General features: G+C 36.4%; 1 protein-coding gene across 5 annotated transcripts in view; it reads right to left on the bottom strand.

Annotated features, from left to right (window-relative positions):
- The window catches only part of sipa1 (signal-induced proliferation-associated 1), a 57,569-nt gene extending 34,074 nt beyond the window's left edge, over positions 1–23,495 (bottom strand). For 3 of the 5 annotated variants that reach the window (XR_014626694.1, XM_084403737.1, XM_084403734.1), the window contains exon 1: positions 23,230–23,495. The gene's annotated coding sequence lies outside the window, so the exon portion shown is untranslated. Of the gene's footprint in view, positions 1–4,722; positions 4,928–22,616; positions 22,774–23,229 lie in introns of those variants that run through there. The other 2 variants (XM_084403735.1, XM_084403736.1) reach the window with 2 other exon arrangements.
- Positions 23,496–24,935: the final 1,440 nt, after the last annotated feature.

Below are 24,935 nucleotides of genomic sequence, written 5' to 3'. Positions count from 1 at the left end.
TCTCATTCTGAGATTGTAGTTACCACTGTCAATCTCATTTTGACTAATCAATAATCATAGTTAAAATTATAGATATATACAGTTAATTAAGTAAATTAAGCAAATATATATATTTTTTGTTTTATTTCTATTAGACAAGCTTGAATTGAACTTAAATTAGAACTTAACTGCAGATATCTAAAATAAAAAGCAAAACAAAACAATGGAAGTCAATTCAGACAAGTGAATTATTAGTCAACATTGCACTGTAAATATCCCCCAAATGAATTATTACAAAATTGCATTTTCAGATATTTTCGAAGTGAATTATTACTAGTCAAAATTAGGGGGTGCACCAATTCTACTTTTCCTTTTCGGATTCCGATAACTCAATTCGGTAACACTTTATTTTACGGTGCCCTTGATACAGAGTAATTACTTAATTAGGTACTTAGTAATAGACGTTGTAATAACATGTAACAAAATGTACTTAACATGTAACTAAGTTATGGAACAGCCTGTACTTACAGATTGTAATTACACACATGTAATAGGCAGCTACTGTTACACATGTGTAACAAGCCGAGTTGGATGAGGTTTATAGATACACATGAAGTACACTTAAGTACATTCTTGATACACTTTATTTTACGTAGCTTATACCTGTGTAATATTATGTAATTACAATGTAATAAGGAAACTACTGCATGCATTTAAGCTGTGAACTAGTGAGTTAAATCAAACTAAGGCAGAGAAAGATAAGGTATGTATACACAAAGTACACTTAAGTACATTCTTGATACACTTTATTTTACGTAGCTTATCCCTGTGTAATATTATGTAATTACAATGTAATTAGGAAACGACTGCATGCATTTAAGCTGTGAACTAGTGAGTTAAATCAAAGTAAGGCAGAGATGGATAAGGTATGTATACACAAAGTACACTTAAGTACATTCTTGATACACTTTATTTTACGTAGCTTATACCTGTGTAATATTATGTAATTACAATGTAATTAGGAAACTACTGCATGCTAGAGTTCTCAACGGGCCTGAAAATTACAACCCGACCCGACTCGGCCCGTGGTTTTTAAAGCCCGGACCCGATGTAACCCGACACATCAACTTGAATTATCTGCCCGAACGCGCGTTTTTTTTTTTTTTTTTTTTTCTTCATACACCTATTATCATGACCAGCAGACGGGAATTCAAATCAACCTTTAATGTTCACGCCTTTTAACAATACAAACAATAAACACTTTCCAGACCTCTGATTTTCCAACTCCTGTAGTAGCGACGGTGAATTCACCTGCGGCAAGTTTACTTTTCACCAACTCCATCTTCTCCAGGCTAAAGGCTTGCACGCAGCGGCGTCAGGTCTGCCCCCACCCCTCTCCATGTTGCACGTTGCACGCAGCAGCCAGACTTTCTTTATGGTGAACAGCAGCGATGATTAATAAAAAATTGTTTGTTGTTGTTTTTTTTTTTCACTGAGCGGAAAAGATTAAGCCCGAGGTCCGACCCGACCCGAGTCATTTGCTTATATTTCCGACCCGAACCCGGACCGAACCCGCGGGTCCCGTCGGGTTTGTCAGGCCGACCCGACCCGTTGAGAACTCTACTGCATGCATTTAAGTTGTGAACTAGTGAGTAAAATCAAACTAAGGCAGAGATGGATAAGGTATGTATACACAAAGTACACTTAAGTACATTCTTGATACACTTTATTTTACGTAGCTCATCCCTGTGTAATATTATGTAATTACAATGTAATTAGGAAACTACTGCATGCATTTAAGCTGTGAACTAGTGAGTTAAATCAAACTAAGGCAGATAAAGATAGGGTATGTATACACAAAGTACACTTAAGTACATTCTTGATACACTTTATTTTACGTAGCTTATCCCTGTGTAATATTATGTAATTACAATGTAATTAGGAAACTACTGCATGCATTTAAGCTGTGAACTAGTGAGTTAAATCAAAGTAAGGCAGAGATGGATAAGGTATGTATACACAAAGTACACTTAAGTACATTCTTGATACACTTTATTTTACGTAGCTTATACCTGTGTAATATTTTGTAATTGCAATGTAATTAGGAAGCTAATGCATGTATTTAAGCTATGAACTAGTGGGTTAATTCAGATGGATACCATTTGTAGATACACAGGAAGTGCACTTTAGTACAATCTTGATACACTTTACTTTATGTTACATACAAGTAATGTGTATGTAATATGTAACAGACTCGGCTTGTTACACATGTGTAACAGTAGCTGCCTATTACATGTGCGTAATTACAATCTGTAAGTATAGGCTGTTCCATAACTTAGTTACATGTTAAGTACATTTTGTTACATGTTATTACAAAGTCTATTACTAAGTAATTAATTAAGTAATTACTCTGTATCAAGGGCACCGTAAAATAAAGTGTTACCCTCAATTCTGCTTGCTAGCCAATACAGATCCGATACCAGGACTGCTTTCTATCTTAACCAGTTTAGAATATCTATACTACTTCACTAACATGCCAACTACACAAAAATGCATTATAAATAAAGAGTAAACAGAGTCTATAGCTAAACAAATAAATGATATATATATATATATATATATATATATATACACACACACACACAGTTGTTGGAAATAGACACAATTACATCCATGGGTGATGCACAGTATTGGATTTGTCTGACAGATTTGACAACAAAGGTCCATGTCCGTGCAGATACCAATCCAGATATAGGATCTGTGCATCCCAAGTAAAAACTGCATTAAAAATATCTAAAATTGGACTAGTCCAAACTGAATTACAACCAATAATGCATGGGAGCTTTTTAGGATAAAATGTCTTGTTGCCATCGACACTAAGGCACGTGCACATAGACCCCAAGTAGTGCTCAAGCACCTGCCCAATAAATGCCCTTTTCTGCGTCATAAGTGGATTTTTTTATATAATGTATTATTTATATATACTTTTTTAATATATATATATATATATATATTATATTTAATTATTTTATATTTGAGTTTTTATTTAAAATAATGATTGCACTATTGCAATATCTAGCCTACATAGAGCCAGCCTAACTTAGCCCTACATTAACGCAAGCGCGTAAAATAGCTTTGTGCAGGGTCGAAAATACCAAAATTCCGCAAAATTTACAAAATGAATTTTGCCTTTTATGTTTATCATGTTGAGCAATATCACACGAGCAAAAGTGCTATATTTTCATTTTAATACAACAGTTCCACAAACAAAGTTGATATTAATTGAAAATTTTGACTGTTTTTGCTCAATTTCACGAACAAAAATAGTTCCGAACAAAGCAACACAGTTGCCTTCCTGCAAGGCGTTTCGATTATGAATATGAATAAATCAGCTGCTTTGAGCGAATCAGTGAATGAATAGTTTTTGATTTTGCCTCGCTTATTCAAACTTGCCGCCACCTACTGGCGGTTTTGTTTAATGTAAAAATACCGAAAATACACAGAAAAGTATAATTTCATTTTTTCATTTCATATTTATATATAAAAAAATGTGCACACAAAACACTAATTTCATAACATAATTCATGCAACTGTAATTGCAGTTCAATGTATCTAAGTAATAATAGTGTAGTAATAATAGTAATAATAAATAGTAATAACTGTCAGTAATGCACAACAATGATTTTGCTCATTTACCAATTCAGCATAATGCCAACAAAATAAATATTTCTTTTTTATTTAAATAAATAAATAAATAATTATGAAAGTAATTTAAATGTGTTCTACAGTAACTAACTTGAGCACCTGCCCCCCAAAATGTCTGTGCAATCCCCTGCACTAGAAAAATTTGTTAGCATTTTGGTCAGATGAAAAAAGCAACCAATATTTCATAAACAAAGCAAAATATACAGCTAGACACAAGTGAGGCCATTAGGGGTTCTTGCAAAAAAAAAAAAAAAAAATTATATATATATATATTATTATTATTATTATTATTATTATGCCATGAACTTCGCAAAGTTTTGTAAACCCAACCTTTTTTTCTCACAATTATGTTAAAACCGTTTAGTTTTAACTCCAGTAATGTTTAGTGTTTGGACCTAAAAAAAAAAAAAAAAAAACCTTTTAACATATAAAGTAGCCTAGCTATAGGCCCCATCATGTTCCAACATTTAGCCTACTCAATGGATGGATCTATCCACAGATGTCTGGGATAAACCCTGCATATCCACTGACCCTAGAACCGCCCCTGAGTAGGCTATATCATGTCTTTCTCAGCATCGTTTTTGTGCTGATGTGCCGTTTCTTTCTTATGAGCATCCATGCACTATACATTTCATCCAAATGTCGCTAAAAAGAGGGCAGTGTGGATGTGCAGTGAGAGCTGTGTGAATGCAGTTTAATCTGCCTGCCTCTAAACAGACTCGTCTACGCTAAAACAAATCTATCTAATTATTATTATTTCACAAATATGATCTCTTTACAATAAAATGAGATAATAACATAAATGCTTATGTTTAGATAAGCAGTTTAATTTCATAATAACAACAAAGGCTGCTCGCACGATATGAATCATTGGCTGCTACATGCCAAGCGGAACAGGACGAAGTAACCGAATGAACAAAGAAGCAAACGAGCACATCCTTTCTCACTAACAGGACGCTGCTACTGTCTTAATGCCGGTTACATCAGTGGCATTTGGTGTCACTCGCATTAAAAATAGCGGTGTCGAATGAAACTCACCAACAACAAAGCGATGTCTGACAGCTGTCTAGTCTCTCTTTCCCCTCGCGTAATTCTTGTCGAATTGACGTCTTTTATGCTAAACCTAGCTCGACGAATATGCCGTTTTTGCACAGCGACTTCCTGTGATTTGCAACCTCGAGAACAGGTGCAGTGGTGCAGCGAGCCCTTCCGATGCGCGCGCCAGTGAAGCTCTAATACGCGAGCACTGCGGTGATGTATTTTAAAGGTGAACGACGAGGATTTGACGGTTTCATCTCTCTCTCTCTCTCTCTCTCTCTCTCTCTCTCTCTCTCTCTCTCTCTCTCTCTCTCTGTCTCTCTCTCTCACCTCACACACACGCACACACACTCACACTCACTTATTTCACACTCTCCTTTCTTGAAATAGACGACTTTTTCCTGCAGATTTAGGGGCTAACGCACACTGAGCACATGCAGCAGAATCGAATGCCAGAATTCCCAGTGCTTCTCCGTCATTTATTGTAAAGTAGTAACTGAAACATTTTGTGTGAACGGTGTGAATTTGGTTATTTCGTTAATTTCGTCCGTTTCCTCTTTCTGATAAGAGTAAGAACTGAGACCCCAATCACTCCACATATGTAGCCTATGTGTCAGTTTCACTTCCAATTTTCTGACATTAGACAATTTAGTACAACTTTTGATGGTATAATCATTTGAGACACATTTGCACAAGGCTTTCATCAACCCACTCAGGTCCTCTGGTACAGCCTAATCAATTGGGCCTTTTTCATGTGGCATGTTTCTTTTTTACTCATTTATGTTTACACTACATAAAACATTTAGGATGCATTATCAAACATCCTAAATATTTAATAGTGTCAATATGATTATCCTGCAGCCTCTGTATTCTCTCAACTGTTTTCACTTCCAAGTGCATCACCTGTTAATGTGGGTTCAAGCATGATTAATTGGTAGCTGAAAATAGATGCAAATGTAACAGTCTCTGTTAAAACTTTCCACTTTCCCACAACCCCGACTAGAGCAAAGTAGTGTTTTAACTTATGTAGCCTAGGCCTTTTATGGTTTGAGCGAGTAATACTTTGATAAGCATCTGTTGAGACCATATACAGTAGGCCTATGTTAACAAGAGAGAAAGGAAGCAAATTTATTCTATTTAATATTGTTAAGTCAACAGCATTTTTATACATAAAAAAGAGACAATCATTTTCAATGCTGTTAAATAATCTACATAGTATACATCATTGGTGATTGACAACTAAACATTTGCATTTGCAACAGGGCATTTTTTTTTTTATTCTGTTTGGTTAAAAGCTATATTTGATTTAGGATGAAAGATCTACCACTCAACTTATAGGGTCAGTTGACTGAATAGCCTAATTTTTTCACTGGCAAATCTCTGGAAACAAACATGACAAATCTCTGGGCACAAACCAAAAAAGCTCTCAGAGGCTCTTGGAATATCTCAATTAAAAATAAATAAAATAAATAATTTTTGCATGGATTTAAAAGCTATATCTAGGCCTATTATTTGTAAACGGACTTGTAAACTAATTCTTAAGTTATAGGTTGAAATAAAATAACTTTATTTCTATATAAGCTGAATTGATGACTGAAAATTCTAAAAACACTTACAGCATTTACTGAGGATTTGTTGTTATGTTATGCTTTTGTAAATTGCAATGGCCCATAGGGGCCTATGTAAAACACTTAAACAATATCAAGTTGCCACAATACACAGCTTGCTAAGATGCACAGTGTTTCTTACCGTTTTAAATTCCCTATTTGCAGTGAGGGATTAAACAGAGAAAAGGCTTAAACAGTTTCAGTATTGAGGGCTTGAATATTGTCCTTACTGAAAGTTTTGATGCAGCATCCAAATTGCACCTAATGGAAATACATGCTCCCTATCTGTCAGTCACTTCGACATTGTGTCGGGTACTTACACTTGGAAGCCCCAAACACCTCTAAAATTTTGAGAAAAAGCCAATGAGAATTGGCGAGTGGAATTTGCATGTGCCACTCCCCCGGACTTACGGGTATAAAAGGAGATGGCGTCCATCCACTCCTTCAGGTTTGTGCTGACGAGCAGAGAACATGTGCCAGCCATTCAGCGAGGAGTTCAGTGTTGTGACAGGAGGTCACTTCGACGTTGTGTTGAGTACTGACACTAGGGGTCCCAATGGAAAGCACCACAACAGCTGAAACGAATTACAAGGTTTTGGTGGTGCAAACCAGTAGCTTGCCAGGTAACAAGTGCACTCGCAACATCGTAACCTTCCGTAAGCCATGCAGTCCATCGAACAACACGGGGACAGAAAGGACAATGGGACAACCCTATTACAATGGGAACAGGTCGCTTCAGTCAGTCTTTTGACCTTTTCTCTTTAAAAAAAAAAAAATTAGACGTTAGCACTAGAGAAGTGCTCTTCCTCCTCGGTAGGAGAAAGAACACTACGGAGGCCACATCCTGCCCGAGGAGAGGTTTGTGGAGAATACATTGCATGGACTAACCAACCGGGAAGTAGCACACTACAAACACAGTGACTGGTGACAGAGGCGGAGCTCGGCCCAGGCTAGGGGAAGACATGAGTTTACCGACCGGGGTGCGACCCCCTAGTGTCAGTACTCGACACAGCATCTCTTTCTCTCCATAAGGGAACAGAGGTTAAAATAGAAACCAAGACTTTCATCTGCAATGACAAGTTACTAGCCTGACATCGTCATACTCAGATTCTAGTCAGAATGTGAGTCTGATACTGCTCCATTGAGCTTTGATTATGGGGCATGTTTCAACCGAATCAGGAAGGAAAATGCCTCTGCACTCAATTGGATAGACCTACAACCAATCAGAGCAACGGAGTAAGTTTTCATTCATGTTTCCGATCGACAAATGCCTTGATCGCGGTTGTCTGTTCCTCTTTTAAAATGAATGCGCTGTCGATATCTTCTATAACAGACGCGATGGCGGAATCTACACATGATGTTTCATAAACAAAGTTCGGCAGGAGCACGTTCACATAATCAATCCAATCAACTTGTCATCAAACACCATGTCTACCCTATCAGCATGAGAGGAAACATATATTCACTCTGTCAACTCACCTAACATTCCTTGACAGTTTTCAGCATCCCTCCACTCACTCTTGGCCTGTTCTTCCACAGCCAGGAATACGGTGGGAGTACTTTGGGTTCGGGCCGAATACCGAGCCCGGAGCCTCTCCTCGGACAGCACGTCAAATATGCATTTATTCTATCTGACTTATTTGTAAGTGTGAACTCGTGAAATCTCAATTCTCAAGCGGCTGTCGTCTTTGTTGTTAACGAATTCAACCCAAGCGCTCGTTGGTGACGTAGATGATTACGTTGCTCATCTGTCCATCATCGTATAAAGCCCGCCCTGACAATTTGATTGGTCCGAACAATTTTTGTTCGGGCATAATAGCTCCTCAACGGAGCGAGTCCAGACCGAACTTCCCGAACAAAAAATGTTGTGGGCGGGGCTAAGTTCGGCTGGCATCCAGGCTAACAAGTTACAAGTTACAAGTTACAATATACTCTTATCCAAAATGTAAACTAACTTATAGGTTCAGTGTTGACTGAGTAGCCTTATTTGTACTCTGGCAAATCTTTATAAACAAACATGACAAATCTGTGGGCACAAACATAAATTAGGGTTACAATATTTTATGTATTTATCTTAATTTTTTTTTTGCCAAAAACATCTCTTAGAGCTCTTGGAATTATGGAAGCTTGTTTCCGCCACAGATTAAAACATTTTAAGAGATAATTGCGACTTTTTATCTCACAATTGCGAGTTTACATCTCGCAATTCTGAGTTTATTTCTCAGAATTTTGAGATATAAAGTCAGAATTGCGTGTTATAAAGTCAGAATTGCGTGAAATAAAGTCGCAATTGCGTGTTATAAAGTCAGAATTGCGAGATATAAAGTCAGAATTGCGTGAAATAAAGTCGCAATTGCGTCTTATAGAGTCAGAATTCTGACTTTTTTTCTCGCAATTGCGACTTTATATCACGCAATTCTGACTTTATAATTCGCAATTGGGAGATATAAAGTCGCAATTGCATGATATAAAGTCGCAATTGCGTGTTATAAAGTCAGAATTGTGAGATAAACTATTCTGAGGTAAAAAAAAAAAAAAAAGTCCGTCTTTTTTCCCCTTAGAATTGGACTTTATATCTCACAATTGTGAGTTTATGTCACAATTCTGAGAAAATATGTCAGAATTGCGAGATATAAACTCGCAATTGCGAGAAAAAAAGTCAGAATTCTGACTTTATAACACGCAATTGTGACTTTATTTCACGCAATTCTGACTTTATATCTCGCAATTCTGACTTTATAACACGCAATTGTGACTTTATTTCACGCAATTCTGACTTTGTATCTCGCAATTCTGAGAAATAAAGTCAGAATTGCGAGATGTAAACTCGCAATTGTGAGATAAAAAGTCGCAATTATCATTTAATTTTTTTTATTTTGTGGCGGAAACAAGCTTCCATATGGAATATCTCAAAACAAAAAAATATATCTATATCTATAAATTAAATGCCTGGCCTTCCTTTGAACTAATTTGTAAATGGATCTGAAACTAATTCTTAAAGGTTCACTGTGTAATTTTTAGCGGCATCTAGAGGTGAGGTTGCGAATTGCAACCAACAGAAGTTACGGTGGCCGACAGGAAAATATGTCATCGTCTGAGACAGCAGAGAATAGCCAGTAAAGCAATGAGGTTTCTTTACAAAGGTAAATTAAGAAAGTAGGTTTACTTAATTATTCAGTAAAACGATATGTTATTGCAAATATTATTGTTACTGGTTCATCATTGTGTCAGTGTTTTATTCGATGACTTAAGCTAGCTTCTTTGCACGAAGAACAACATGCGCTGTGTAGTAGTTTGTCCATTTAGGGCTACTGTAGAAACATGGTGGCGCAAAATGGCTACTTCAAAGTAAGGGGACCCGTGGTGAATGTAGATAGAAATGGCTCATTCTAAGGTAATAAAAACATATTGTTCATTATGTAAGGTCTTTATACACCACTGAAAACATAGTTATGTATATGATATTGCATTTCTGTCAACAGATCCTCCTAAATATTACACAATGCACCTTTAAGTTATAGGTTGAAATAAAATAACTTTAACTAGCTGAATTGATTACTGAAAATTCTAAAAACACTCACAGCATTTACTGAGGATTTGTTGACTAAGGGAATGCAAAGTAGTTATCTCATAATTTGGCAGCAGTTAAATTAGGCTGCTGTCACTTTAAGAACTGACACACGGATCCATTACACGCCACTGCTGAAATCCACACTCATTTAGCTGGTTATACTGTTACTTATCCGAGTTCTTTCTGAACTGTTTATGTTCACTAAAAACATAACTGAATGTGTTTATATGAATACTTGCCAAAACCTGCATTTTGACATTATTTTGTGTGTATTTGCCTGTTTAAGCACAATAAGCAGCGAAAACAAACTAAATTTAGTACTGAGAGGCGGCTTTATGTGTGCGCACTTTGGGTGTGAGCACAAAATTTGCGGGAACGAGTAAAATTATGTGCAGTACGTGCAATCCTACACCGAAATTCAAGCCCTGTAACATCTACAAAATCTACAGTGAGGGTTTGTGTGTGTCAACTCACTGTTTACACCTGGTATTAGGATGCGTTTTGGTCGATTGGATTCAAGTGGACGACACTAAATACATGTGTAAACGGGTTCTAAAACATTTTGAGCTTGTCCACTTTCTAACCACTTCCAGAGGTGGTCAAAAACGCATTCGACCGGATTGCGTAGTGGAAAGGCTCATGTGGTCGAATGCCTTCAAACAGCCACTAAAGATCGCCTACTCTCCGCCTACTGACCTAATGTGTAAACATTATGGGAAGCGCGCTAGCCAGACGAGATTTAGACTTGGTCAGCTGAAGATCCAAGTTTGGTTTGAAGACAAAAAAACGTACCAAGCACAATGTTCTGTCACCATTCCTGATTTCGTTCAGCATGGTCTTGCAGCTATCAGGGCAGAAACGAAAGCTGCTGCTTTCCGTATGTTTTTTCGTTGTCTCTGGGCACGTTCATAAATTGCGCAAGCTTATTTTGTCCATTAGATCAAAAGATCTAATAAAAACCCATATTTTTACCCGCTCATAGACCCTCCCCTCGAAGAAATCAGGACAGAAGTGGTTGAAAGTGGACAAAAGAGACGGGTTAAAACAAAAAAGTTTGTGCCTCTCTCGTCTACTTATGATCCGATCAACCAAAACGCATCTGAATACCAGGTGTAAACAGGGCAGAGAAAGCGAGAAAGCGTTATCTATTCTATGGAAAATGAGTATTGGTAGTAATGAGTATCGGAAGCGTCTAAAATATTTCAGTATTGAAAAATCTGTATTTTTGAGAACACTACATTGCACTTATACTGCGTTCCAGTCCACTTTTAGACACGCACTTGCGAACTTCCCTTTTTGAAGTGCGTTCCACTTCGTGGAGTGGACGAGGGAAGTTTAGATGGACAGACCCTCGTTCCCTCGATTTGGACCGAGGGAGCGAGTCTACTTCATATGTACACTTCAGGCACCTATATGTCCCACAATGCAGTACGATTGTGACGTCACCATAGATCTCGTCTAATCACCACCACAACAAACAACTCTATGATATATTAATTCTAATTTTTTTTTATTATTGAAAACAACCCAAACACATATACATTTGGATGCTGCATTAAACAAATTCTTAAATGGAAAACAAATGTAAATAATAAATCAACTCCATAGCTGATTCCAAGTGATCAGGGGCTTAGGACGTTCCAATTCAGCCCATTGCAGTTTCCGCCAGTAGTGGGCACTCGTGCAACGTATGCAATGATGTACATCCGAGTGAACGAGACGGAGGGAAGTTAGCAAGTGAAGGGCATGACAGTTTTGGACTGGAACGCAGCATTAGTGTATTATTTCAGATATATACACACATACACAAAAAAAAAAAAAAAGTAGATTGAACAATGGAAAGCAGAGTAAATGTAGTATGGAATGTTTCAGAGAGGCAGTTTAATTTTGACCGTCACCCTTATTATAGGGTCTGCTTCCTGTTTGACAGGAAGTGATGTGAAATGCCAGTTGACCTTTATGTAGGCTGAGAGGATGAAACTGTCATACCATCCTGCATGGCCTAGAACAAGGTGAACTAAACTTCCGTGTCTATGTGTAATTTCTCTCCACTTTGTTTCCTCCATGCTCACATCATTTGCACTTTTAATATATAAGCTCTCATACAATGCTGAATACTGTTTGCTCATTTTTGTCAGTTATAGGTTTGTTCTTTTTTGAATGCGTTTTTATCATTGCTTTCATCTCCACCATAATCCTCTTTTATTATGTTTTTCGTGTGGATAAGCTAAACACATTTGTCTAATGGCTCTGTTTACACCTGGTATTAACATGCGTCTTGTGTGATACAATCACAGGTTGTTAACCAAGACATTTATCACATGTGTCTCAAATGCATCTCCTGTGATCACTTGGGGTTGGATTCAGTTTATGAGAGGATCTCTGACTTCATGAATACAGTTCTCTTCATAAGTTTACCATTTTAAAAATAAACAAAAAGAGAGATTTTCCACAAGACCAAGAATTAACAAAATATGCATGGTTTTTATTATTGTGTGTTGCTTCCTCCAGCATACAGTACTTCATGTCAGTCTGTCACTGCAAGTCGATATCTTACTCAAGATGTTCTGTGAATTATTTAGCTCATATTGATCTTTATTTTTTTTTTAAAGACTGATCTCTACAGTGGTGAGTTAAATAAAATCTATATTGGCAATGCTTTTGATTGATGATATTCACTACTTAACCAAAATATTGAAAGAGAATAGTTTCACCACTTAAAACATTACAACATCCTGAATATGAATCCTTTCATAGCTGAATTATGGAATTCATAACTCTTTTTGAAAACAAGAATAAGTATTAAAAAAGGGATAATGACAACAAATTAATGATCAATATTTGTATAATGTATTGTGCAATTATGTTTTGGTTTATTTATATATCATTTAATAATTTATTCAACTTACCCCACTTACACATTGACATGTCTCAACCCTAACCTGAGGCAAGTTAAGCTACTTAGGACACTTTTTGACAAGTCACATTATAGATATTATTAAGTCACACATATATTCTTAAAATTTCAGTTGGGAGAAATAAAGAAGTACACTTTAGTATACTTTTAAAATGAGCACTTATTATGGAAATAATAAAGAATGTACTTAAGTGTAACTGAATGCAATGTTTTCAGTCACTTAAGTGCATATATTTTAGTTTAAATTCCTTTTAAAAGCAATTAACTGAACGTTATTGTGTATAGGACTTAAGTACATCTTTGTATGTAATTTCATCACTTATGTTGTCTTTGAAATATGGTTAAAGTGAACTGCCCAATATACCAAGATGCATTTATGGTAAACTAAAATATACTTTAACCTAATTTCTTTTGCAACTTGTATGTCATATTGTAATTGCACATTTTGCATAATTTGGTGCTTTTAAAATATATGAACTATGTATAATAACTATTTATTGAATAAAATACTACAGTTACAATTATTTTAAATATATAAGTATACAGTATGAAAGTGTGCTTTAGTATGTTAGTCAACACAATAAACTAAGTGTACTTCTTTAAAGCATACATAATGATTTAAAATTTACTTTAAAGTGAAACATTACTATAAGCTTTTAAAAGAGTACTGAAGCGTGTTAAGAAACAAAGTCAAGGAAGTGTACTCTTTAAGTGGCCTTTTATTTAATTAAGATTTGAAGTACACATTCAGTATAATTAAGTACACTTCTTTTTCACAAGTTTCCTGATATGGTTCATTAGTTGAATCTCATTTCTCTGTGCTTAGAGAACAACCCAAGTAAAACATTTGCTGTCCCACGTTCCCCTGGTACTTGTGCAAGGTCACCCTCGTGCTTGAGGCAACACTGTATTTTTAGCATATGACACTGAACACTAAATAAAAAATAAATGCTATTTTGTGTTCAGTGTCAAAAATATGGTTGCTCGACAACAATAGCAGAGGACTGACAAAAATGAGTGCAAAAGAAATTGTATTAAATAACCATAATCTTGGAAGGACAAAGAGGTTGACTAAAACATGATTCAGTTATTCATGTGCAAACCATCAGGCCACATTCAGGATATGCTTTAAAAAAGCAAGTTTTTGCTCCTCCCCCAACGCAAACTTGAGAACAAAACAAAACCTCAAGCAGGAAGTTTACAACTTGGTTCAAAAGGTTGAAATGATGTGAAAAGTATACAAAGACACAGATAGGAGATCCATCAGACATAACCACACTTCTCATTTGAGAAGATAAATGCAACAAATTATGCAGTTGATTGATGCAGAATGTTAAGCTGTTACATCTGTTGGCTGCATTTGAAATGGCAAGTGTTTTATGCGTTTTGTGTATGTATAAAGAGGAAGAGGAACTTGTTTGACAAAACAACACAATGGAATTAAGTTGAGTAATTCAAATGAGAGTATTTTATTCCTTATGCTACCATTGTTTGGTTGTTTTCTATGCTTGAGTTCAGGTGACTTCCTCTGTCCATTTTTTGCATGTGTGCCATTGAAAAAAAGAAGTTGCATACTTCAAAAAAAGAGTACTTATTATTGAAATAATACACTTTACTTCACTTCACTTTTGAATTGAACTTGAACTTTTGAATTGAGTAGGACTTCAGTACATATTCATATGCAATTTAACTTTGAACAGTGTGCTGTCGAATGTACTGACAAGCATTTCAAATAAAATATACTTTAATACATTTCTATTTGAATTTGTATGTCATGCATTTAAATACATTTGAATTCACACATATGTAATAAGGTTGCAATTTAGTACATTTATTATAAGAAGTTTAGTACATTTATTTAGTACAAATTATAATCAAGTACTTTGCATGTGCTTTAGTATGTTAGTCAACACATCAACATAAGAGTACTTCTTTACAGCACGACTAAAGTTTATTAAATCAATGATTTAAAATGTATTAATCTGACATTATTACAAAGTGCACCTTCTAGTGTGTTAAGAACAGCCATGAAAGTGTATGACCTTTTATTTTTATGAATATTAAATGATCTTAAAGTACAGTTTTTTGCTGTTGTAAAAACAAAATATACTTTTTAAGATTTGAACTACATGTGCACATTCAATACAATTAAGTGCACTTAAAAATGTTTCACAAGGGTGAACAGTATATGTTCCCTTTACCAAATCGTGTGTAAACAGGTTTATGAAAAAAGCCTCCCTTTGGAGCAGTCTGGTGATGACTTGATTCATAATCAAAGTAAATAATGTTTTTTTTTGTTTTTGTTTTTTTACAAATGCTAAACTTCTTTATTATGGCTAGGCCTAATTATAGCTATTAGCTTTATATAAAACAGTAGTGGTCTGTGGTATATGTCCTCATGTATGTGTGTATGTTTAAGATGTCTACAGAAATGGGGCTTATTGCCCAAGGCAGGAAGAACAACTGTTCTAATGAAACACACACAGAGACACACTCACACAAGAAAGGATATAGTGAGAAGCCTTCCTCCATCACTACATCCATTATACTTCTGTTACACTGTCCACTCTGTCCATACCAATGTCTGTGCACCTGCATGCATCTTTTCCTACTTTACATTCTCCTCTCATCTTAACTAATATAAACTTAGAATATCACTCTTTGAAATAAAGATCAGAAAATGAGGTTTTCACAACGATGTCATAAGAATCGTTTTGGGTTCCGCAAAGACACTTTTTTATGCTGTGAAGAACATTTTAATAATCTAAAGAACCTTTTTCCATTCTAAAAAACCTTTTATGGAATGGAATGGTTTATAGATGTTAACGGTTCTTTATGGAACCCTCAACTTCAATTAAGAAACTTTATTTTTAAGAGCATATGTTATCATACATTAGTAAAGAAATAACATATTCATCTGCTCTTTTATTTAATTTTTTTATTTTGAGAGTTAATGCATGTGGTAATATTGGTAAACAATATTTTTTCAGCCAGCCTTAGACCTTAGACCATGCAGACATTGGCTTGATATGACCTTCCTAGAGCGCCCATTTGCTTGGCCTAATTAATATTAATGAGTTAGAGGTAAGCTGAGCCCTGGGCTCATTCTTCTAGTTTTAAGCACATTTAAAAAAAAAAAAAATAGTACAATGATTAAACAATTTACACAATAAATGCTAAAAAATTGGACATAGCAAATATTCATCCTGATTACCTCTTTCTCACATTCTCAAAGATTTGACGGAATAGACATTTCCAATATGTTTGTCAAAGAGCTCTTCATCTGGAAAGCATCTACTGAGTACAAACATCTTACACTATGAGTCAAAGGGCCCTATTTTAACGATCTGAAATGCAAGTATCAAGCGCGAAATGCAAGTAACTTTGTGGGCGGGTCTTGGGCGCTGTTGCTATTATACCGGCGGGATAAATTACTCTTGCGCCCGACGCAAATCTAAAATGGGTTGGTCTGAAGTAGCTTCATTACTCATAGGTGTGGTTTGGGCGTAACGTGAAATAAACCAATCAGAGCGACATCTCACATTCCCTTTAAGAGCAGACGCGCTTGTTCCATGGCGGATTGCTATTATAACGGCGGATTTGCCAGGCACGCACCAAGAGCGGTTCACAGCCGAGGAGACCGACGTTCTCATCAGGGCCGTAAAAGACAGAGAGGTGACATTGGGAATGGGAGAAACCCACCCAAATTAGCTTCGGTTAAACGGGCGTATAATAATTTGGGTAAATGTGTAAGCTAGATTGATGCCTATTTTTTTACATATTCATGGACACAACAATGATTTCCCTCGTGTGTTAATATTTTTCCTTGTAATAATGTATGGTTTTCTAAAAATGAGAACTGCTGCGTCTGTGTGTAGATGAGATAAGCAAAGTGTGTGCGCGTTGTGCACACGCTACATTGATTATGGCCAAGCATGCGCCCTTAAAATAGCATATGAATAACATGCGCAACACGAATTTGGAATTGTTTTCTAAACCTGCAAAATAGCACCAGGGAACGTTTGCGTCGGAACACGCCTCCTCTTTTCGCTGAACCGCCCCAGGGAGTGCAAGTTAATTTCCTAACTTACCGACATGCGTCTGTGGAGGGAAAAGTCCGCTGTGCGCGGGTGCAAAATAGGAATGATACATGCGTCGGTGTACAAAGTCAATTGCTCTGGGTGCAAGATAGGGCCCAAAAACATCTTAAAGACATTTCCTGAATGTGAGTTTTAAATCTCACCAGCCTCTCTTCATAATACAACACAGTTTTAAGTGAGTTTTGAAAAAGATACATTAATATAGGATTTAATTTGATGTTTAAAAAACATAAGTCAATCAGGCATTCATGTATTAATGAGAATGGATATTTTTCATATTAAACAGAACTTAATGGTGGTGGGGCTTAATACATTATTGGTCATTCAATGCGTCTGTGAATGAAAAGGACCAATAATAACAAGACCCGAGATTAAGAAGATGCTAAAAGTTACTTAGATATAAAATATATATATACATTAAGTTACATTTTTGGGCATTTTTGCATTTGAGAAAACAGTTAAAGAGAGACAGGAAGCAATAGGAAGTGGGATTGGGAAGAGACCATGAGTCTGGACTCAAACACAAAGTGCTGTTGCGATATTTGACGGAGCTTTGTCTTATGGCTATGACTCTGACAAAATGTAAAATGTTTTATATAATGAATATTCTCAATCATGAATATTAATCACATTGCATCAACCAGAGTGATTTATTAAAAACAAAATGTGGACGGTGAAAGATGAGCACTAGTCAACTGGATTACCATGTGCGTGTTAGTCTGTTGCCTATCTGCATGGTCAGACTCTCTATAATTAAAGTCACCATGAAATCGAAATGGATAGTTCTTGTTTTTTTTTTTATGGAATATTTCCGTATTTATCTTAAATGATTTATTATGCGATAATTTGCACCTAATATTAAATATATTAAATAAACACTTAAATTTTTTATATATATATATATTTTATATTGTAATAATTTCACATTGAATATTTAGAAACGTATAGAAACATAAAAAAAATATTTGTTTAATGGCATATGAATGAAGGCCAGTATCACTAATACCAGTACTGATACTGATGTCTCTATTAAATGGAGCCCCCCATTTAATATCATAATATATAATTATACCCATTCAACATTACGGTAAAAGCTATCAATTTTAACATTTAATAGGCTTTAAAAAATGTGGGCCAGTTCAGATTTGTACATGCCCTGCCAAAATGCAAAAAAAAAACCCCTGTTGTTTTTGGCCCACGTAACCTTGCAAACAGTGCTTTAAGATTTTCAGGTAGGTAAATATGCAGAAATTGAACAGGCTAATCAAACACTGCACGGTCTTCACTGCATAAATTATATGATAATTATATGAGTGATTTTCTTTTGTCTTTTGTTCTTAGATTAACATTAATGTCAGACAGCTGCAGGTTTATAAGGTTCCTGTCACTAAGACCTGACTCACATGACTCGGATCTGACACATCAGATTTTTTCACAAGTCTTTACGTCAATGTATCACTTTTCAACTAAGGTGGAAGGTGTTTTTCAACAGGAAGCTGTCGGTCCAAGCACGAAAGATAACTCAATGCAGCACTGTGCGTGCGTTTTAGGTGTTTGTTCACAGAGAGCTGCACCAGTTCAGATTTTAGATTTTTTTTTTGCATCTTATGCGTGAAGGGTTTAATAGCACGTGAATGAATGATAGCGTGATCATATACTGTAGCACAGCCAAAGGATGACAGAAATAAACAGATGTTTATTGGCCTATATATATATACACATCCCAGACATTGTGGGATATTTGTGTGGCTTCTTAAATGATAATGTGATCTGTCTTCCTTACTATAGCTCTTAGGGTATATATAGAGCATTAGGACCTGCATCTACATCAACATAGCTTCCCATCATTTAGGTCAAAGCATTTAATATTTAAGTGTTCCATTTTAACATTACACTATATTTAGCTTCACTTGCAAGTTAGAGCAGGGCAGCGGAAGTGTAATGGAATAAAATTACAGAATGTATTCATCCACTTTTGGGCTTTTTTCTGGTTGTGAATAATCTTTAAGGAGTCATTCTCATTACCTCACACTTTCACATGTCTGAGCAAAGAAGTTTGTTTGTCTTTGCCAAAACTGATCATTACAGTTTTCACATGTTTTCAGAATTTCAACATTTTCTTGCATTTCTTTGCTCTTCTTTGATGGTGTTATTTCACACAGCAGTTGGTGTGCGTGGCATTAAGCTCTGAGTTTCCCACATACACTCACAGCACTTTTATTGATTTTCGGCTCTTTGCACCAAGGAAATGCTAAGACACACACATACTAATTTTGAATGATGTTTTGTTTTTCTTGCATTATTATTTGCCTGAGAAATATTTCATCAGACATGATAGTGTATGTCTCATGTTTTTTTTTTTAAATATACATGCAGACCATAGATAAGTCTGTATCTGTGTCTAAGTACATATACGATGGCAACATGATCTCATGGTATATTTGTATATATTTTACCGCACATACATTTATGTATGTTTGCATAGACCCTAAAATGTAAAATATTGACATCGACAACATCTAAACGTTTAAATCTTATGTTTAATCTAAGAATATTTAATTCATGGAATTAATCAGTTGATTCTACAGTATTTATGATCAATGAGATTATGTTTTCAGTCACATTTATCACAGTTGACTCATTTATCTTGTAATTATAACATTTCATTCTGTTCTGTGTGATTTCTTTTGCTAGATCGTTTCAAAGATTGCATCATTTTAAACAAAACAACACTATCAAATCTTGAAATGAACACAATTTCTGTAATTGTTTAACCATTATGTATATTTTTTTAAATGCCACACATGTACTTTGGTACAACTTTTTTGCCATTTTTGGGTAATTCCATAAATGTTAGTACACCCATATTCCTTGTTTCAGCATCTACCCAAATGTACAAAAAAGTTTATTAAATATGTATTATAGCCTACGTTGTATACGAATGCCTACTTATAAACAATGAGACTATTCTGAAAATGGATACATATCTGTATGTTGTACACTTCCATCATTCACAAACTAAGGCCTCTGTATCTCAACATCACATAGCCGAATAGCCATAATACATGACCAGCTTCCCTGGTGCAACTGTAAGCACTAAAAGGGAAAATGGCAGTAGAGCAATATTATAAGAAAACTTAAGCCAACAGTTTCAATTATAGTGAGTGATACATTCTGACATTTATAATGCAGCCCAGATAAAGGATAAAACCTTCATAGGTTTTCATAACCAAAATGATTCTTTTGTGAAAAAGAAGTATGCTTAATTGTATTGAATAGCCTATGCACTTGTAGTGTACTTCAAATCATAAAAATATACATTTAAAATACTGTATACTTGCTAATAATATTATATTAATGAAATAATAGGCCACTTAGGTGTACACTTTAATGAATGTTTCTAAACACACTCAAGTACTTTGTAAATGTCAAATTAATTACGTTTTACTTTAAAAATACATTTAAGATCTATTTTTATAATATTTTGTCTTATTTGTGCTTTAAAGAAGTACACTTATTTTGATGTGTTGACTAACATACTAAAAGCTCTTGAAGCTCTGCCCTCTGTGCCGGGAGCAGCAGCTCATTTGCATTTAAAGGGACACACACACGAAACGACACGTTTTTACTGACCCTCAAAAAGGGATAATTTTAACATGCTGTAAAAAATTATCTGTGGGGTATTTTGAGCTAAAACTTCACATACACACTCTGGGAACAGCAGAGACTTATTTTACATATTGTAAAAAGGGGCATTATACCACCCCTTTAAGTTCAACTAATTGCATTTAATATAAAATTAAACTATAATAGCTTTTTAATTTAGGTCCTAAATTAAAGGAGGTCCTTCAAGGTCGCATGGAGAGGTGAGGTATCCAGAGCACATCAACTGACCACAGGGGTTCCCCAGGGTTCAGTTCTTGGTCCCCTCCTCTTCTCCATCTACACTACATCACTGGGACACATCATACAGGCACACGGCTTCTCCTACCACTGCTATGCTGATGACACACAGCTCTTCCTCTCGTTTCAACCAGATGATCCCACAGTAGCTGCACGGGTCTCAAGCTGTCTGGCGGACATCTCCACATGGATGAAGGAACATCACCTGCAGCTCAACCTGGCAAAGACTGAGCTTCTCATCCTCCCTGCCAATCCGTCTATACAACACGACTTCACCATCCAGCTAGAGTCATCATCAATCACCCCATCAAGGTCGGTCAGAAATCTCGGAGTAACGCTTGATGACCAGCTGTCCTTCACAGATCACATTTCAAAGACAGCTCGATCATGCAGGTTTGCACTGCACAACATCAGGAAGATCAGGCCTTTCCTAACTGAGCATGCAACACAACTTCTGGTCCAGGCCCTGGTCATTTCTAGGCTTGACTACTGTAATGCTCTTTTGGCCGGACTTCCAGCATGTGCAACAAAACCTCTACAGATGATCCAAAATGCTGCAGCTCGTCTTGTCTTCAACGAGCCCAAGAGGGCCCACGTCACTCCTCTGTTCATCTCTCTGCACTGGCTACCTCTCGCTGCTCGCATCAAATTCAAGGCATTGACGCTTGCTTACAGATCTATCACAGGCTCAGCTCCCTACTATTTTCACTCACTCCTACGAGTCTACATCCCTACCAGACGCCTACGATCGATCAACGAGCGACGTCTCGTGGTTCCATCACAGAGAGCCACAAAATCACTTTCCAGAACATTCTCATTCACAGCTCCATGCTGGTGGAACGCTCTCCCCGGCCTCATCCGGAATGCAGAATCACTGGCAACATTCAAAAAACAGCTGAAAACCCATCTCTTCCGTGAGCACTTAACCTCATAAAAAAAAAAAAAAAAAAAAAAAAAAATCCTTTGAAACATCACTTATCAGACTTATGCTACTCTGAATAATGCCTGAACTTTGTATTCTGAGCACTTCTTGCGTTGTTGTTGTTTTTGCCTCTTCATGATGACTCGCTTTATTTAGTCCTAATTTGTAAGTCGCTTTGGATAAAAGCGTCTGCTAAATGACTAAATGTAAATGTAAATGTAATTTAATTGTAATAACGTGCAATTCTATAAATAGTTGTTTTTTTTTAAAGTGTACTTCTTTTTTTACAAAGGGAAGGGTTATTATCTACTTTGATGCATTTGAAGCAGGTTCATCTTCACATAGATTATTTATAAGTAATGATTGACCTCTGGGCAAAAACAATCAAATGAACCCAGCAAGCACATGTGTTATTGTAGCACCTGAGAAGGCAGAGGAAGAGAAAGGACTCAGTGCATCACCACATCACAGCCTAATAAATGTGACAATGTGCAAGATGCCATTGTGCAATTATCCACATTTTACATCAACTGCACAGGGTCAAATACTGCCATGAAAAGCCATGCAGCCGTACCCTTTGTTGTGCATTTTTAAGATTTCTGTTCTTCCTATTCTTTCATCGCTCTGTATTCCACTCCCTTCATTCTCATCTATTATCAACGTATCCCTAGAGCCCAGAGATCAACCCTTCCCCCCATCCTACCAAACAAATGAGAAAGAGATTGATAGAGACGCTACACTGCATCTTGCATTTTCCTTGCCACCTTGAACACCATCAGCAGCAGCGCTTGCGGAAATAACTTCAGTGCAAATCAAACGTCCCAGACCTCCTTATTTTATGAATCAAAAATAAAATGTGGAAAAAAATCCTTACCTTTTTTAATCTATTTTTCTCATTCTCTCATATTCTTTGTCTCCATAATCTCTGTCAATCATCTAGTGCACATCCTCAGCAAAGATCTGCAGTGGCTCGGTGTCTGTGCCGGAACAGCGGTCTGCGCGCATGTGTGTGAGTGTGCATCTATGCGAATGCAAGCCAGCAATGACGTGTAGACATGTGAAGCTAGCAGAGCACAGTTTCAACCTCAGACATCACTTCCTCTGCTTCACAATGTGTTTCCCTTTACTGTGTTGACACATCCTCTTCTCTGTCTCTCTGTTACTTGTATCTTTCACACAAACCACACATGCAAACGCAGAACGGGATGTACACGCTTAAAAATAAAGGTTCTTTACTTGAAATCTGTGGTTCCATAAAGAACCTTTATATTCATGGAACTTTCAATTACACAAACGGTTCTTTATAGTGGAAAAAGGTTCTTTAGATAATTAAAATGATATTTTGGGAACTGTTCACTAAACGGTTCTAAAGGTTCCATAATGGTTCTTCTATGGCATCGCTGTGAAAACCCCATTTGGAACATTTATTTTTAAGGGTGTATAGCAAGATGTGCGGTTTTAAATGTACAGACAAAAATGGTTCTTACCTCCTAGGTTTCATTTCAGTTCCACATAAACACTTCAATTCATGCTAGCATTTTTGTGATCTCTCTCTCCCTCAGTGAAGGCTGTTTTTCCTTCACTCAAAAATATCAATGCAGAAATGCAAAAAACACCCTTGACAGCTTGCCCTGAGAAGCTCACTATGCCCCCATCGTGCTGTTCTTACAGGGGCAGGTTGGATTGCTCTCCGTCTTTTTCTGCCCCTCTCTAGCATGCTGCCTTTAATACCCATTCACATCAAACTAAAGCCGACCCCTTCCTCCGCCCCGCATACGCTATTGCTCTCCACCCCCTCCTGTCTTTTCTCTCCTTCACCCGCTTGCTTGAATCTCTCTTGCCCTCTGGCTCTTCAGCCTCCTCACTGTAGCTACAGTAATCCTTTTTCTAGACCATTGGATGGATGATTAAACAGACTAGATTAGTATGGAGTAGAAATGATTTCCGAAAGTAAAGATTCCAAAAGGGTGTTTTTGCAATGATGCAACAGAAGAACCATTTTTGAGTTTCCCAGAAAAAAACCCCCCTGTAAATAATTCTTAAAAGATGATTTTTTTTTCTTAGTGAATATAAAAAAAATATATATATATATAAAATCTTTTTCCACTGTAAAGAAGCTTTTTTGGAATGGAAAGGGTCTGTGGATGTTAAAGGTTTTCATGGAACCATCGATGTAAAGAACCATTATATGTAAGAGCGAATATGCAATTCACAGTATTTTTGTGCTTGTGCTTGTGTGTGTGCATAACCCTAATCACTTCTGACTCATGTCAGCACATACATACGCAGTCGTTCACTTGTGATGTGCTATAATGACTAGGTCTGGGAAAGGGCTCTCCAGATTCAGTATTACAGCAAGAGGACTCTACTATGGCTTGGCCATCTGGCAGCAGAATGTGGGGTGACCCTCCCTGAAACTAACTGAACACCACGGAAGTAGGGGAGGAGTGATTTGGGGGGTTGGTCGGTGTGTCACACACACACACACACACACACACACACACACACACACACACACACACACACACACACACACACACACACACACACACACACACACACACACACACACACACACACACACACACACACACAGCCTTTTTGTTTGATTCCCAAATGACAATATTACTGTAAGAAAGGAGAGTATGAGTTATTGTTGCTGGTTCAACATATCTATCAGAAAGATGTGTTATTTTAATAGATTATGTCAATTAAATTTTCATACATTTTCTTATTGAAACCTTACAGATGAACGAACCACAATCAGAGCTCTTCTGGAGCTGCGCTGTTATCCTTAACTAAAACTGAAACTAAATGAAGCTGAAATAAAATTATGGTCACACTTTAGATTAGGGTCCAATTCTTACTATTGACTAACTATTAACTGTGACTTTTGCCTCAATAAACTCCTTATTACTGCTTATTAATAGTTAGGGCGGTAGTTGTTAAGTTTAGGTTTTGGGCAGATGTAGAATATGTCATGCAGAATAAAGCTTTAATATGTACTTTATAAATACTAATAAACAGCCAATATCCTAGTAATAGGCATGATAATAAGCATATCATTTTATAACCCCTTTAATTATTAGAGTGCTGCAGGGATGACTTATTTTTGTAGGCCAAAAGCCAGAAACAAGTTCACACTTTAGCATATCCGGTTCCATCACCCTGAAGTCAGCCGATTTTTTTGAAT

This window comes from Rutilus rutilus (assembly GCF_951802725.1).
Source record: "Rutilus rutilus genome assembly, chromosome: 3".
Classification (NCBI taxonomy): Eukaryota; Metazoa; Chordata; class Actinopteri; order Cypriniformes; family Leuciscidae; genus Rutilus; species Rutilus rutilus.
This window is presented reverse-complemented; position numbering and strand designations above follow the sequence as displayed.